Raw genomic sequence first — 18,012 nt, 5'->3', positions numbered from 1 at the left:
ACACACATCCCCCTGTAGATAGTGTCACACATACAGCCCCCTGTAGATAGCGTCACACACACACAGCCCCCTGTAGATAGCGTCACACACACAGCCCCCTGTAGATGGCGTCACACACACACAGCCCCCTGTAGATAGCGTCACACACACAGCCCCCTGTAGATAGCGTCACACACACAGCCCCCTGTAGATAGCGTCACACACACAGCCCCCTGTAGATAGCGTCACACACACAGCCCCCTGTAGATAGCGTCACACACACAGCCCCTGTAGATAGCGTCATACACACACATCTCCTGTAAATAGTGTCACACACAGAGCCCCCTGTAGATAGCGTCACACACACAGCCCCTGTAGATAATGTCACACACACAGGCCCTGTAGATAGCGTCACACACACAGCCCCTGTAGATAGCGTCACACACACACAGCCCCTGTAGATAGCGTCACACACAGCCTCTGTAGATAGCATCACACACACAGCCCCTGTAGTTAGCGGCACACATACAGCCCCCTGTATATATCGTCACACACACACAGCCCCTGTAGATAGCACCAGACACACAGCCCCCTGTAGATAGCGTCACACACATCCCCCTGTAGATAGCGTCACACACAGCCCCTGTAGATAGCATCACACACACAGCCCCTGTAGATAGCGTCACACACAACCCCTGTAGATAGCATCACACACAGCCCCTGTAGATAGCGTTACACACACATCCCCCTGTAGATACCGCCACACACCCCCTATAGATAGCGTCACACACACAGCCCTCTGTAGATAGCATCACACACATCCCCCTGTAGATACCGCCACACACCCCCTATAGATAGCGTCACAGACATCCCCCTGTAGATACTGCCACACACCCCCTATAGATAGCGTTACACACACAGCCCCTGTAGATAGCGCCACACACAGCCCCTGTAGATAGCGTCACACACGCAGCCACTGTAGATAGCGCCACACACAGCCCCCTGTAGATAGTGTCACACACATCCCTCTGTAGATACCGCCACACACCCCCTATAGATAGCGCCACACACATTCCCCTGTAGACAGCATCACACACAGCACTACCTATATATTGGGCCACACAGCCCCCCCCCCTATAGAGAGCATCAGACACACCCTCCTGTAGAGGGCGCCACTTAACCCCCTGTAGATAGCGCCACACACCGCCCCCTGTAGATAGCGCCACACACAGCCCCCTGTAGATAGTGTCACACACATCCCTCTGTAGATACCGCCACACACCCCCTATAGATAGCGCCACACACATTCCCCTGTAGACAGCATCACACACAGCACTACCTATATATTGGGCCACACAGCCCCCCCCTATAGAGAGCATCAGACACACCCTCCTGTAGAGGGCGCCACTTAACCCCCTGTAGATAGCGCCACACACCACCCCCTGTAGATAGCGTCACACACAGCCCCTGTAGATAGCGTCACACACACATTGCCCCCTGTAAATAGCGTCACACACAGAGCCCCCTGTAGATAGTGTCACACACACACAGCCTTCTGTAAATAGCGTCACACACAGCCCCTGTAGATAGCGTCACACATACAGCCCCATGTAGATAGCGTCGCACACACACAGCCCCCTGTAAATAGCATCACACACAGCCCCTGTAGATAGTGTCACACACACAGCCCCTGTAGATAGCGTCACACACACAGCCCCAGTAGATAGCGTCACACACACAGCCCCTGTAGATAGCGCAACACACACAGCCCCTGTAGATAGCGCCACACACACAGCCCCTGTAGATAGCGCCACACACACAGCCCCTGTAGATAGCGCCACACACAGCCCCCTGTAGATAGTGTCACACACATCCCTCTGTAGATACCGCCACACACCCCCTATAGATAGCGCCACACACATTCCCCTGTAGACAGCATCACACACAGCACTACCTATATATTGGGCCACACAGCCCCCCCCCCCTATAGAGAGCATCAGACACACCCTCCTGTAGAGGGCGCCACTTAACCCCCTGTAGATAGCGCCACACACCGCCCCCTGTAGATAGCGCCACACACACCGCCCCCTGTAGATAGCGTCACACACACATTGCCCCCTGTAGATAGCGCCACACACACCGCCCCCTGTAGATAGCGCCACACACACAGCCCCTGTAGATAGCGTCACACACACATTGCCCCCTGTAGATAGTGTCACACACACACAGCCTTCTGTAAATAGCGTCACACACAGCCCCTGTAGATAGCGTCACACATACAGCCCCCTGTAGATAGAGTCACACACACACAGCCCCTGTAAATAGCGTCACACACAGAGCCCCCTGTAAATAGCGTCACACACAGAGCCCCCTGTAGATAGCGTCGCACACACACAGCCCCCTGTAAATAGCATCACACACATCCCCCTGTAGATAGCGTCACACATACAGCCCCCTGTAGATAGCGTCACACACACACAGCCCCTGTAAATAGCGTCACACACAAAGCCCCCTGTAAATAGCGTCACACACACAGCCCCTGTAGATAGCGTCACACACACACAGCCCCCTGTAGATAGCGTCGCACACACACAGCCCCCTGTAAATAGCGTAACACACAGCCCCCTGTAGATAGCGTCACACATATAGCCCCCTGTAGATAGCGTCAAACACACACAGACCCCTGTAAATAGCGTCACACACACAGCCCCCTGTAGATAGCGTCACACATACAGCCCCCTGTAGATAGCGTCACACACACAGCCCCCAGTAAATAGCGTCACACACAGAGCCCCCTGTAGATAGCGTCACACACAGAGCCCCCTGTAGATAGCGTCACATATACAGCCCCCTGTAGATAGCGTCATACACACACATCTCCTGTAAATAGTGTCACACACAGAGCCCCCTGTAGATAGCGTCACACACACAGCCCCCTGTAGATAGCGTCACACACAGAGCCCCCTGTAGATAGCGTCACACACACAGCCCCCTGTAGATAGCATCACACACACACACAGCCCCCTGTAGATAGCGTCACACACACAGCCCCCTGTAGATAGCGTCACACACACAGCCCCTGTAGATAACGTCACACACACAGGCCCTGTAGATAGCATCACACACACAGCCCCGTGTAGATAGAGTCACACACAGCCCCTGTAGATAGCGTTACACACAGCCTCTGTAGATAGCATCACACACACAGCCCCTGTAGTTAGCGTCACACATACAGCCCCCTGAATATAGCGTCACACACACACAGCCCCCTGTAGATAGCACCAGACACACAGCCCCCCTGTAGATAGCGTCACACACAGCCCCTGTAGATAGCATCACACACACACAGCCCCTGTAGATAGCGTCACACACAGAGCCCCCTGTAGATAGTGTCACACACACACAGCCCCTGTAGATAGCGTCACACACAGCCCCTGTAGATAGGATCACACACAGCCCCTGTAGATAGCGCCACACACAAAGCTCCTGTAGATAGCATCACACACATCCCCCTGTAGATACCGCCACACACCCCCTATAGATAGCGTCACACACACAGCCCCTGTAGATAGCGTCACACACATCCCCCTGTAGATACCGCCACACACCCCCTATAGATAGCGTTACACACACAGCCCCTGTAGATAGCGTCACACACATCCCTCTGTAGATAGCGTCACACACATCCCTCTGTAAATAGCGCCACACACACAGCCCCTGTAGATAGCGCCACACACAGCCCCAGTAGATAGCGTCACACACAGCCCCCTGTAGATAGCGTCACACACATCCCCCTGTAGATACCGCCACACACCACCTATAGATAGCGTCACACACACAGCCCCTGTAGATAGCGTCACACACATCCCTCTGTAGATAGCGCCACACACAAAGCTCCTGTAGATAGCGTCACACACATCCCCCTGTAGATACCGCCACACACCCCCTATAGATAGCATCACACACACAGCGCCTATAGATAGCGTCACACACATCCCCCTGTAGATACCGCCACACACCCCCTATAGATAGCGTCACACACACAGCCCCTGTAGATAGCGTCACACACATCCCTCTGTAGATAGCGTCACACACATCCCTCTGTAAATAGCGCCACACACGCAGCCCCTGTAGATAGAGCCACACACAGCCCCAGTAGATAGCGTCACACACAGCCCCCTGTAGATAGCGTCACACACATCCCCCTGTAGATACCACCACACACCACCTATAGATAGCGTCACACACACAGCCCCTGTAGATAACGTCACACACACAGCCCCTGTAGTTAGCGTCACACATACAGCCCTCTGTATATAGCGTCACACACAGCCCCTGTAGATAGCACCAGACACACAGCCCCCTGTAGATAGCGTCACACACAGCCCCTGTAGATAGCATCACACACACACAGCCCCTGTAGATAGCGTCACACACAGCCCCTGTAGACAGGATCACACACAGCCCCTGTAGATAGCGCCACACACAAAGCTCCTGTAGATAGCGTCACACACATCCCCCTGTAGATACCGCCACACACCCCCTATAGATAGCGTCACACACACAGCCCCTGTAGATAGCGTCACACACATCCCTCTGTAGATAGCGTCACACACATCCCTCTGTAAATAGCGCCACACACACAGCCCCTGTAGATAGCGCCACACACAGCCCCCTGTAGATACCGCCACACACCCCCTATATAGCGTCACACACATCCCCTGTAGATACCGTCACACACATCCCTCTGTTGATAGCGCCACACATGCAGCCACTGTAGAGAGCGTCACACACATCCCCCTGTAGATAGCCTCACACACACCCCCTGTAGAGAGCGTCAAACACAGCCCCCCTTTAGATAGCCTCACTCACACCCCCTGTAGATAGCGTCACACACACAGCCCCTGTAGATAGCGTCACACACACAGCCCCTGTAGATAGCGTCACACACAGAGCCCCCTGTAGATAGCGTCACACACAGAGCCCCCTGTAGATAGTGTCACACACACACAGCCCCTGTAGATAGCGTCACACACATAGCCCCCTGTAGATAGCGTCACACACACAGCCCCTGTAGATAGCGCCACACACACAGCCCCTGTAGATAGCGCCACACACACAGCCCCCTGTAGATAGCGCCACACACAGCCCCCTGTAGATAGTGTCACACACATCCCTCCGTAGATACCGCCACACACAGCCCCCTGTAGATAGCGCCACACACATCCCCCTGTAGGAAAAAAATTAAAATGTTTAAAAAAAAGTACACATATTTGGTATCACCGCGTTCGTAACGACCCCAACTATAAAACTATAATATTATTTTTCCTGCACGGTGAACACCGCAAAAAAACAATAAGTAAAAAACAATGCCAGAATTACTATTTTTTGGTCACCACTCCTCCCAAAATATACAATAAAAAGTGACCAATAAAAACTACAACCAGTCCCGCAAAAAACAAGCCCTTACACAGCTTTTTTGACTGAAAAATAAAAAAGTTATCGCTCTCAGAATTTGGTGACACAAAAAATTAATCATTTTATAAAAAAAGTGATTTTATTACGCAAATGCTGCAAAACGTAAAAAACACAATATATATATGGTACCGCCGTAATTTTACCGACCTGCCGAATAAAGTAAAATGTCATTTATAGCCCAGGGTCAACCCTGTAAAAAAAAAAAAGAATAAAAAACATTGTCAGAATTTATAGTTTTTGGTCACCTTGCTTGACGAGAAATGGAATAAAAAGTGATAAAAAAAAACAAACGCATTTCCCTCAAAATTGTATCAATGAAAAGTACAGATTGTCCCGCAACAAATAAGCCCCCACACAGTATCCAGATGTCTGCGGATTATTATTTATTTACCCCATTATTATACCCTCTTATTATGCCCTGATGTACTCCTCCCAGCTTACATATACCCTGATGTACTCCGCACAGCTTACATATACCCTGATGTACTCCGCACAGCTTACATATACCCTGATGTACTCCGCACAGATTACATATACCCTGATGTACTCCTCACAGCTTACATATACCCTGATGTACTCCGCACAACTTACATATACCCTGATGTACTCCGCACAGCTTACATATACCCTGATGTACTCCGCACAGATTACATATACCCTGATGTACTCCGCACAGATTACATATACCCTGATGTACTCCGCACAACTTACATATACCCTGATGTACTCCTCACAGCTTACATATACCCTGATGTACTCCGCACAGTTTACATATACCCTGATGTACTCCTCACATCTTACATATACCCTGATATACTCCGCACAGCTTATATATACCCTGATGTACTCCTCACAGCTTACATATACCCTGATGTACTCCGCACAACTTACATATACCCTGATGTACTCCTCACAGCTTACATATACCCTGATGTACTCCGCACAGATTACATATACGCTGATGTACTCCTCACAGCTTACATATACCCTGATGTACTCCGCACAACTTACATATACCCTGATGTACTCCGCACAGCTTACATATACCCTGATGTACTCCGCACAGATTACATATACCCTGATGTACTCCGCACAGATTACATATACCCTGATGTACTCCGCACAACTTACATATACCCTGATGTACTCCTCACAGCTTACATATACCCTGATGTACTCCGCACAGTTTACATATACCCTGATGTACTCCTCACAGCTTACATATACCCTGATGTACTCCGCACAGTTTACATATACCCTGATGTACTCCTCACAACTTACATATACCCTGATGTACTCCTCACAGCTTACATATACCCTGATGTACTCCGCACAGTTTACATATACCCTGATGTACTCCGCACAACTTACATATACCCTGATGTACTCCTCACAGCTTACATATACCCTGATGTACTCCGCACAGCTTACATATACCCTGATGTATTCTGCCCAGTTTACATATACCCTGATGTACTCTGCCCAGATTATATATACCCTGATGTACTCCACATAGATTACATATACCCTGATGTACTCCGCCCAGCTTACATATACCCTGATGTATTCCTCACAGCTTACATATACCCTGATGTACTCCGCACAGCTTACATATACCCTGATGTACTCCGCACAGCTTACATATACCCTGATGTACTCCTCACATACTACATATACCCTGATGTACTCCTCACAGCTTACATATACCCTGATGTACTCCTCACATACTACATATACCCTGATGTTCTCTGCACAGCTTACATATACCCTGATGTACTCCGCACAGATTACATATACCCTGATGTACTCCGCAGTTTACATATACCCTGATGTACTCCGCACAGATTACATATACCCTGATGTACTCCGCACAGATTACATATACCCTGATGTATTCCTCACAGCTTACATATACCCTGATGTACTCCGCACAGATTACATATACCCTGATGTATTCATCACAGTTTACATATACCCTGATGTACTCCGCACAGATTACATATACCCTGATGTATTCCTCACAGATTACATATACCCTGATGTTCTCCGCACAGCTTACACATACCCTGATGTACTCCTCACAGCTTACCTATACCCTGATGCACTCCGCACAGCTTACATATACCCTGATGTACTCCGCCCAGCTTACATATACCCTGATGTACTCCGCACAGCTTACATATACCCTGATGTACTCCTCACATACTACATATACCCTGATGTACTCCTCACATCTTACATATACCCTGATGTACTCCTCACATACTACATATACCCTGATGTTCTCTGCACAGCTTACATATACCCTGATGTACTCCGCACAGCTTACATATACCCTGATGTACTCCGCACAGTTTACATATACCCTGATGTACTCCGCACAGTTTACATATACCCTGATGTACTCCTCACAGCTTACATATACCCTGATGTACTCCGTACAGCTTACATATACCCTGATGTACTCCTCACAGCTTACATATACCCTGATGTACTTCGCACAGCTTACATATAGCCTGATGTACTCCTCGCAGATTACATATACCCTGATGTACTCCGCACAGCTTACATATACCCTGATGTACTCCTCACAGCTTACATATACCCTGATGTACTCCGCACAGCTTACATATACCCTGATGTACTCCTCACATACTACATATACCCTGATGTACTCCTCACAGCTTACATATACCCTGATGTACTCCTCACATACTACATATACCCTGATGTTCTCTGCACAGCTTACATATACCCTGATGTACTCCGCACAGATTACATATACCCTGATGTACTCCGCAGTTTACATATACCCTGATGTACTCCGCACAGATTACATATACCCTGATGTACTCCGCACAGATTACATATACCCTGATGTATTCCTCACAGCTTACATATACCCTGATGTACTCCGCACAGATTACATATACCCTGATGTATTCCTCACAGTTTACATATACCCTGATGTACTCCGCACAGATTACATATACCCTGATGTATTCCTCACAGATTACATATACCCTGATGTTCTCCGCACAGCTTACACATACCCTGATGTACTCCTCACAGCTTACCTATACCCTGATGCACTCCGCACAGCTTACATATACCCTGATGTACTCCGCCCAGCTTACATATACCCTGATGTACTCCGCACAGCTTACATATACCCTGATGTACTCCTCACATACTACATATACCCTGATGTACTCCTCACATCTTACATATACCCTGATGTACTCCTCACATACTACATATACCCTGATGTACTCCTCACAGCTTACATATACCCTGATGTACTCCGTACAGCTTACATATACCCTGATGTACTCCTCACAGCTTACATATACCCTGATGTACTTCGCACAGCTTACATATAGCCTGATGTACTCCTCGCAGATTACATATACCCTGATGTACTCCGCACAGCTTACATATACCCTGATGTACTCCTCACAGCTTACATATACCCTGATGTACTCCGCACAGCTTACATATACCCTGATGTACTCCTCACAGCTTACATATACCCTGATGTACTCCTCACAGATTACATATACCCTGATGCACTCCGCACAGATTACATATACCCTGATGTACTCCGCCCAGCTTACATATACCCTGATGTACTCCTCACAGATTACATATACCCTGATGTACTCCGTACAGCTTACATATACCCTGATGTACTCCGCACAGCTTACATATACCCTGATGTACTCCGCACAGCTTACATATACCCTGATGTACTCCGCACAGCTTACATATACCCTGATGTACTCCGCACAGCTTACATATACCCTGATGTACTCCGCACAGTTTACATATACCCTGATGTACTCTGCACAGCTTACATATACCCTGATGTACTCCACACAGCTTACATATACCCTGATGTACTCCGCACATGTTACATATACCCTGATGTACTCCTCACAGCTTACATATACCCTGATGTACTCCGCACAGCTTACATATACCCTGATGTACTCCTCACATACTACATATACCCTGATGTACTCCTCACAGCTTACATATACCCTGATGTACTCCTCACATACTACATATACCCTGATGTTCTCTGCACAGCTTACATATACCCTGATGTACTCCGCACAGATTACATATACCCTGATGTACTCCGCACAGTTTACATATACCCTGATGTACTCCGCACAGATTACATATACCCTGATGTATTCCTCACAGCTTACATATACCCTGATGTACTCCGCACAGATTACATATACCCTGATGTATTCCTCACAGTTTACATATACCCTGATGTACTCCGCACAGATTACATATACCCTGATGTATTCCTCACAGATTACATATACCCTGATGTTCTCCGCACAGCTTACACATACCCTGATGTACTCCTCACAGCTTACCTATACCCTGATGCACTCCGCACAGCTTACATATACCCTGATGTACTCCGCCCAGCTTACATATACCCTGATGTACTCCGCACAGCTTACATATACCCTGATGTACTCCTCACATACTACATATACCCTGATGTACTCCTCACATCTTACATATACCCTGATGTACTCCTCACATACTACATATACCCTGATGTTCTCTGCACAGCTTACATATACCCTGATGTACTCCGCACAGCTTACATATACCCTGATGTACTCCGCACAGCTTACATATACCCTGATGTACTCCGCACAGCTTACATATACCCTGATGTACTCCGCACAGTTTACATATACCCTGATGTACTCTGCACAGCTTACATATACCCTGATGTACTCCACACAGATTACATATACCCTGATGTACTCCTCACAGCTTACATATACCCTGATGTACTCCTCACAGCTTACATATACCCTGATGTACTCCGCACAGATTACATATACCCTGATGTACTCTGCACAGCTTACATATACCCTGATGTACTCCGCACATATTACATATACCCTGATGTACTCCTCACAGCTTACATATACCCTGATGTACTCCGCACAGCTTACATATACCCTGATGTACTCCGGACAGCTTACCTATGCCCCCACATTATAAACTGAAATGCAAGTAAAACCCCACACGGGACTACAACCAAGCCAAATCTGTGCTCCAAAAGCCAAATGGCGCTACCTCTCTTATAAGCCCTACAGCGTGCCCAAACAGCAGTTTATGTCCACAGATCTGGGAGAACCTGATTAATATTTTATGAGGTATTTGTCTTCAGTGGCACAAACTGGGCACATCATATTGTGCACTAATATGGCATATCAGTGGAAAATCTAAATTTTTCACTTCGCACCACCCGATGCACATTAACCCCTTTGCACACCACGACTTAATAGCATGTTGTGGTGTGTGGGGGGTGATATATGGAGCGTCTCACGCGCTGAGCCCGTGCCATACGTTGCGGGTGTCAGCTGTGTATTACAGCTGACACCCGGTACTATTGGACAATAACAGCGATCGCGCTGTTACAGGAGCCTGTAATAATGACAATATACTGCAATACATTAGTATTGCAGTGTATTGTACAAGCGATCTAATTTCGCTGGTTCAAATCCCCTAGGGGGACTAATAAAATGTGTAAAAAAATAAATAAAATTAAATAAAGTTATTAGTGAAAAAAATTAAATAAATATTTAAAGTCCGAAAGAAAACCATTTCCCATTTTTACACTAAAGTAATGTAAAAAATAAAAAAATACATAAAATTGGTATCACTGCGTCTGTAAAAGTCAGAACTATTACAATATACAATTATTTAACTCGCACGGTGAACACCGTAAATAATAAAGAATTTAAAACGACAAAATCTCAGTTTTTTTGCCACCTTAGCTCTAAAAAAAATATTAATGAAAAATGTTCATAAAGATATACATACCAAAAATTGGTACCAATAAAAACTACAGCTCGTCCCGCAAAAAATAAGCCCTCACACCGCTCCATCGACCAAAAAATAAATAAAGTTATTCCTCTTGGAATATGGTGAAACAAAACGTTTGATTTTTTTTAACAAATAGTTTTTACTTTGTAAAAGTAGTAAAATATAAAAAAAACGGTATAAATTTGATATCGCCTTAATAGTATTATGTCTAAAATAAAATAATTAAGTTGTCGTTTTTACCGCACGGTGAAAGTCATAAAAATGAAACCCAAAAAACAATGGAGGAATCGCAGTTTTTTTCCAGTTTCAGACCACAAAGACTTTTATTTCAGTTTCCCAGTAAATTAAATAGTCCTTTAAATGGTGTCAATAGAAAACACAACTCGTCCCGCGAGAAATAAGCCCTCACATGAATCTATTGACGGAAAAATAAAAAAGTTATGGCTCTTGGAAGAAGGGGAGTGAAAAATAAAAAAGCAAAAAATGGATCAGTCCAGAAAGGGTTAATTAATTTCTAATAGAAAAACTTTTATGACCACATGTGGGGTATAGCCGTACTCGGGAGAAATTGATTTACAAATGTTGGGCAGCTTTTTCCTCCTTTATTCTTTGTGAAAATTTAAAAAATGCAACATTTTAGTGTAAATAATGTTGATATTCATTTTCACGGCCTAAGCTAATAAATTCTGCAAAAGACATGTGGGGTCTAAATGCTCACTATACCCCTAGATAGATTCCTTAAGTGGTGAAGTTTGCCAAATGGGGTCACTTTTGGGGTATTTTTACTGTTTTGGTCTCTCAGGGGCTTTGCAAATACGACATGACACCCGGGTATGTTCACACGCACTGTTTTCAGACGTAATTTGGGTCTTTTACGCCTCGAATTACGCCTGAAAAAACGCCCCTAGTAATCCTACAAACATCTGCCCATTTCTTCATTGGATTTTACGGTGTTCTGTTCCCACGAGGTGTAATTTTACGCGTCGCTGTCAAAATACGGCGTGTAAAAAGACGCACGCATGTCAGTTCTTGGGACGTATTTGGAGCCGTTTTTCATTGACTCCATTGAAAAACAGCTCCAATAACGTCCGTAAAATACGCTGCGAAAAACTCGAGTTGCTACAAAAACGTCTGAGAATCAGGAGCTGTTTTCGCCTGAAATCAGCTCCGTATTTTCAGACGATTTTGGTCACTGCGTGTGAACATAACCTTCCAGCTAAATTTGAGCTCCAAAAGCCAAATAGCGCTCCTTCTCTTCTAAGCCCCGCTGTGGGTCCAAACATCAGTTTATTACCACATATGGGGTATTACCGTAACCGGGAGAAATTGCTTTACAAATGCTGGGGTGTTTGTTCCTTTATTCCTTGTAAAAATTCATTTTTTTTACGTTTGTTCAAGTAGATTTTCATCTTCACAGACTAATTCAAATACATTTAGCAAAAAAACTGTGGGGTCAAAATGGTAACTATACCCCTAGTTAAATTCCGTGAGGGGTGTAGTTTCCAAAATGGGGTCACTTTTGGGGGGGTTTGCATGGTTTTGGTCCCTCCAGTTCATTTCAAATGCGACATGGCACTGAAAACGAATCCAGCAAAATCAGCGCTCCAAAATACAAATGACGCTCTTTCTCTTCTGAGCCCTACTGTGAGTCCAAACAGCAGTGTATTACCACATATAGGGTATTGCTATAATCGGGAGAAATTGCTTTACAAATGATAGGGTGTTATTTCTCCTTTATTCCTTGTAAAAATTTTAAAAAATTATGAGTTTTTTTCAGAAAAAAAGTCGATTTTCATCTTCACAGAATAATTCAAATACATTTTGCAAAAACACTGGGTTCAAAATGCTAACTATACCCCTAGATAAATTTACTGAGGGCTGTAGTTTCCAAACACCCTACACCAGCCCTGCCCACCTCATTCCGGTTAGGAACGGTGAGCAGAGCTGGTGTGACCGTCTGTGAAGCCAACTTACCGAATCTGAGGCCTTCTGTGCTGCGATCCTGCTGTGACGTCTTCATCCGACTGCTTCCTGCAGAAGAGTGAACCGTCATCATCATCATCTGTGCTGTTGCTGATTTATTTTTTTTGCAGCAGCAGCAGCACTTGTTTTTTTCCTAAACTTCTTATCCCTGTACCCTCCCACCGCCATCCCTCCCCTCCCCCTCTTTCCCTTTTTACGTCCTGCGGCCGCCGAGTGCGGATCAGTGACCGCTATCACTGACCGCCAATTTTTGGCACAGGACTTTCTTTTTTTTTTGTATTTTTGCACCTCCCTGTGTGCGCCCTGCGGCCACTGAGTGCTGATCAGTGACCGCCATCACTGATCAGCATCCGTGGTAATTTTTTTTATTTTTTGGCCTTTTTTTTATTACTGCACCTTTTTTTGCGTGCGCCCTGCGGCTACTGAGTGCTGAGTCTAATAATCAGCCTCAGTGGTAATTTGTTTACGCAGGTTTTTTTTTGGCCTTTTTTTCTTCATTTTATAAAACTGTAAAAAAAAAAAAGAGTAGCATTAGGGCATGACCACACATGGCGGAATTCCTCCGCAACTGTCCGCATCAATGCCGCACCTAATCCGGGTTGCGGATTACGGCTGCGGATCTGCACAAAATGTGCAGAAAATTGATGCGGACTAGCTGCTGCGGACTGCGGGAAAAGTGCTTCCCTTCTCCCTATCAGTGCAGGATAGAGAGAAGGGACAGCACTTTCCCTAGTGAAAGTAAAAGAAATTCATACTTACCGCCCGTTGTCTTTATGACGCGTCCCTCCTTCGGCATCCAGCCCGACCTCCCTGGATGACGCGCCAGTCCATGTGACCGCTGCAGCCTGTGCTTGGCCTGTGATTGGCTGCAGCCGTCACTTACACTGAAACGTCATCCTGGGAGGCCGGACTGGAGACAGAAACAGGGAGTTCTCGGTAAGTACGAACTTCATTTTTTTTTACAGATACATGTATATTGGGATCGGTAGTCACTGTCCCGGGTGCAGAAACAGTTACTGCCGATCGCTTAACTCTTTCAGCACCCTGGACAGTGACTATTTACAGACGTCTCCTAGCAACGCTCCCGTCATTACGGGAGCCCCATTGACTTCCTCAGTCTGGCTGTAGACCTAGAAATACATAGGTCCAGCCAGAATGAAGAAATGTCAAGTAAAAAAAGCAAGACGCATCCGCAGCACACATGACATGTGCATGACAGCTGCGGACTTCATTGCGGAACTTTGAATCTCCATTGAAGTCAATGGAGAAATTCCGCCATGAGTCCGCCACTGCTCCGCAACAGACAGAGCATGCTGCGGACACCAAATTCCGCTCCGCAGCCTATGCTCCGCAGCGGAATTGTACGCATCGTGTAAACGAACACTGCTAAATTAAAGTGAAAGTCAATGTAGAAACGGCTCCGCTGCGGATTAACGCTGCGGAGTGTCCGCAGCGGAATTTAAGTGCAATTCCGCCATGTGTGAACCCGCCCTTAGAGTAGCGGACGTTTACTGACGTCCGTTTTGTAAAAAAGTTATATAGCAGAAGTTCTAGCTATATATTTTTTTATACAGTTTGAATAAATTTACTTCTTATAGTCAGCGTCCATTTAGTGACGGACATTTAGTTCATTCACTAAATTTTTGATAGCGTAGCGACAGTTAGTATAAATTTAGAGCGTTATAGTCGGCGTCCGTTTAGTGACGGACATTCAGCTTTTTTTAACTGAAATTTGTTCACTAAATTTCTGATAGCGTAGCGACACAGTTGTAGCTCAGTTTTTTTTACAGTTCTATATTGAACGTTCAATACATTTCTTTCTCCTACATTTTTCTTATTCTTCTCTTCTTTTTCTTCTTTTTTTTTTCCTATAAATTTCATATTACACGTGTAAAAGCACAACATACAAAACCACCTCTATAAAGAGTATTACACGTGTTGAAGCACTACATACCCCCCTAATAAAAATGGCCCAATCATCTCAAAGGCTCTACTTCGCTGAGGAGGCATACGCCATCCTGGCCTCTGACACTGAATCGGCCAGCGAGGGAGAAGAGGAAATTGCCCCATTCATCTTGACCGCCTCATCCTCATCCAGTGATGAGGAACCCCCGCAAAGACGCCCCAGGACATCAGCTGAGGCAACCCCCCAAATGAGCGATACCCTGTGGAACCCACCCCCTGATAATTATGAGCCTCACATTCCAGATTTCACAGGGAGCTCAGGAATTCGATTTGAGACTGTAGGCCTCGCAGAAATTCACTATTTCAAGCTGTTTTTCACTGAGGATTTTGTTAATGTAATGGCGGCCCAAACAAATTTATATGCCCAACAATTTTTAGCCCAAAACCCCACATCATCATTTGCTAGGTGGACCCCCATAGAGGCAGCGGAGATGATGAAATTTTGGGGCCTTGTCCTACATATGGGCCTAGTAAAAAAAACAGAGATTAGGCAATACTGGAGTGTGGACATTTTATACAGCACCCCATTATACCGCATGGCAATGACCCGGGCACGATTTGAAATTATTCTGAAATTTTTGCATTATAATGATAATGCACAGTGCCCGCCCCGTGATGACGCCACATACGACCGCCTATTCAAAATCAGGCCAATGATTGATTATTTCTGCACCAAATTTCAGGAAGTGTACACCCCCGAAAAGAACATAGCAATAGACGAGTCCCTTGTACATTTTAAGGGGAGACTAAAATTCCGTCAATACCTGCCAAGCAAGAGGGCGAGGTATGGAATTAAAATGTAGAAGCTGTGCGAGAGCAGCTCAGGGTACACCTACAGGTTTCGGGTTTATGAAGGGAAGGACACCAGGATAGAACCTCCAGAATGCCCCCCTGTCCTGGGAGTTAGTGGAAAAATAGTGTGGGACTTGATGCACCCACTGCTGGACCAGGGTTATCACCTTTACGTGGATAACTTCTATACCAGCATCCCACTATTTAAATGCCTCTCCACCAGAAGTACTGTAACATGCGGCACCGTGCACAAAAATCAGAGAGGCCTCTCTAAAAATCTGATTGGGCAACCCCTAAGAAAAGGAGAAAGCAGGGCACTACTCAGCGATAACTTGTTGCTGGTCAAGTATAAGGACAAGAGGGACGTCCTTATGTTGACCACAATACACGGTAGTGGCAGCACCCCTGTCCCTGTCCGAGGTAGCACCACAATGACCCCCAAGCCAGACTGCATCCTCGGCTACAATAAGTACATGGGAGGTGTTGATCTCTCTGATCAAGTACTGAAGCTGTACAGTGCCATGCGTAAAACAAAGGCGTGGTACAAAAAGCTGGCCATGCACGTGGTACAGATGGCATTGTATAATGCTTACGTGCTATACCGATGTGCAGGCCGGACAGGGACATTCCTTCAGTTTCAAGAAGCGGTTATCAAGGCCCTTGTATTTGTGAACCAGGAAGGGGAGGGCCCCAGTACTTCTAGATGCGATGGTCCACGTATTGTACCAGGGCAACACTTTCCTGGCGAAATCCCCTCCACTGGTAAAAAGGGAAGGAGCCAAAAAAGGTGTAAAGTGTGTTACAACAGAGGGAGAAGACGAGACACAACTTATCATTGTGAAAACTGTCCCGACAAACCTGGCCTGTGCATAAAAGAGTGCTTCAAAGTTTATCACACATCCATGGATTTTAATTGAAACATTTTTTTAAATGCTCACTATACCCCTAGATAAATTCCTTGAGGGGTGTAGTTTCCCACATGGAGTCACTCTTGGGGGGTTTCCACTGTTTTGACCCCTCAGGGGCTTTGGAAATGCGACATGGCCACCGCAAACCATTCCAGTTACATTTGAACTCCAAATGGTGTTCTTTCCCTTCTGAGCCCTGCCGTGTGTCCAAACAGCCGTTTATGACCACATGTGGGGTACTGTTTTACTCGGGACAAACTGTTCTACAAATGTTGTGGTGCTTTTTTTCCTTTAGTCCTTGTGGGAATGAAAAAAAAATTTGCTAAACCTACGTTTTATTGGTTAAAATTTAAATTTTCATTTTCACGGCCTACTTCCAATAAATTCTGCAAAAAGCCTGTGGGGTCAAAATGCTCACTATACCCCTAGATAATTTACTCAAGGGGTGTAGTTTCCAAAATGGGGTCACTTGTGTGGGGTTTCCACTGTTTTGACCCCTCAGGGGCTTTGCAAATGCGACATGGCCTCCGCAAACCATTCCAGTTACATTTGAACTCCAAATGGTGTTCTTTCCCTTCTGAGCCCTGCCGTGTGTCCACACAGCAGTTTATGATCACATGTGGGGTACTGTTTTACTCGGGACAAACTGCTCTACAAATGTTGTGGTGCTTTTTCTCTTTTAGTCCTTGTGGAAATGAAAAAAAATTAGCTAAACCTATGTTTTATTGGGAAAAATGTAGATTTTCATTTTCACATCCTACTTCCAATAATTTCTGCAAAAAACCTATGGGGTCAAAATGCTCACTATACCCCTAGATAATTTCCTCAAGGGGTGTAGTTTCCAAAATGGGGTCACTTGTGGGGGGTTTCCACTGTTTTGTCCCCTCAGGGGCTTTGCAAATGTGACATGGCCTCCGCAAACCATTCCTGCTAAATGTGAACTCCAAAAGCCAAATGGCGTTCCTTCCCTTCTAAGCCCTGCCGTGTGTCCAAACAGCAGTCTATGACCACATGTGGGGTACTGTTTTACTCG

Source organism: Rhinoderma darwinii, chromosome 3 (genome assembly GCF_050947455.1).
Source record: "Rhinoderma darwinii isolate aRhiDar2 chromosome 3, aRhiDar2.hap1, whole genome shotgun sequence".
Lineage (NCBI taxonomy): Eukaryota > Metazoa > Chordata > Amphibia > Anura > Rhinodermatidae > Rhinoderma > Rhinoderma darwinii.
This window is presented reverse-complemented; position numbering follows the sequence as displayed.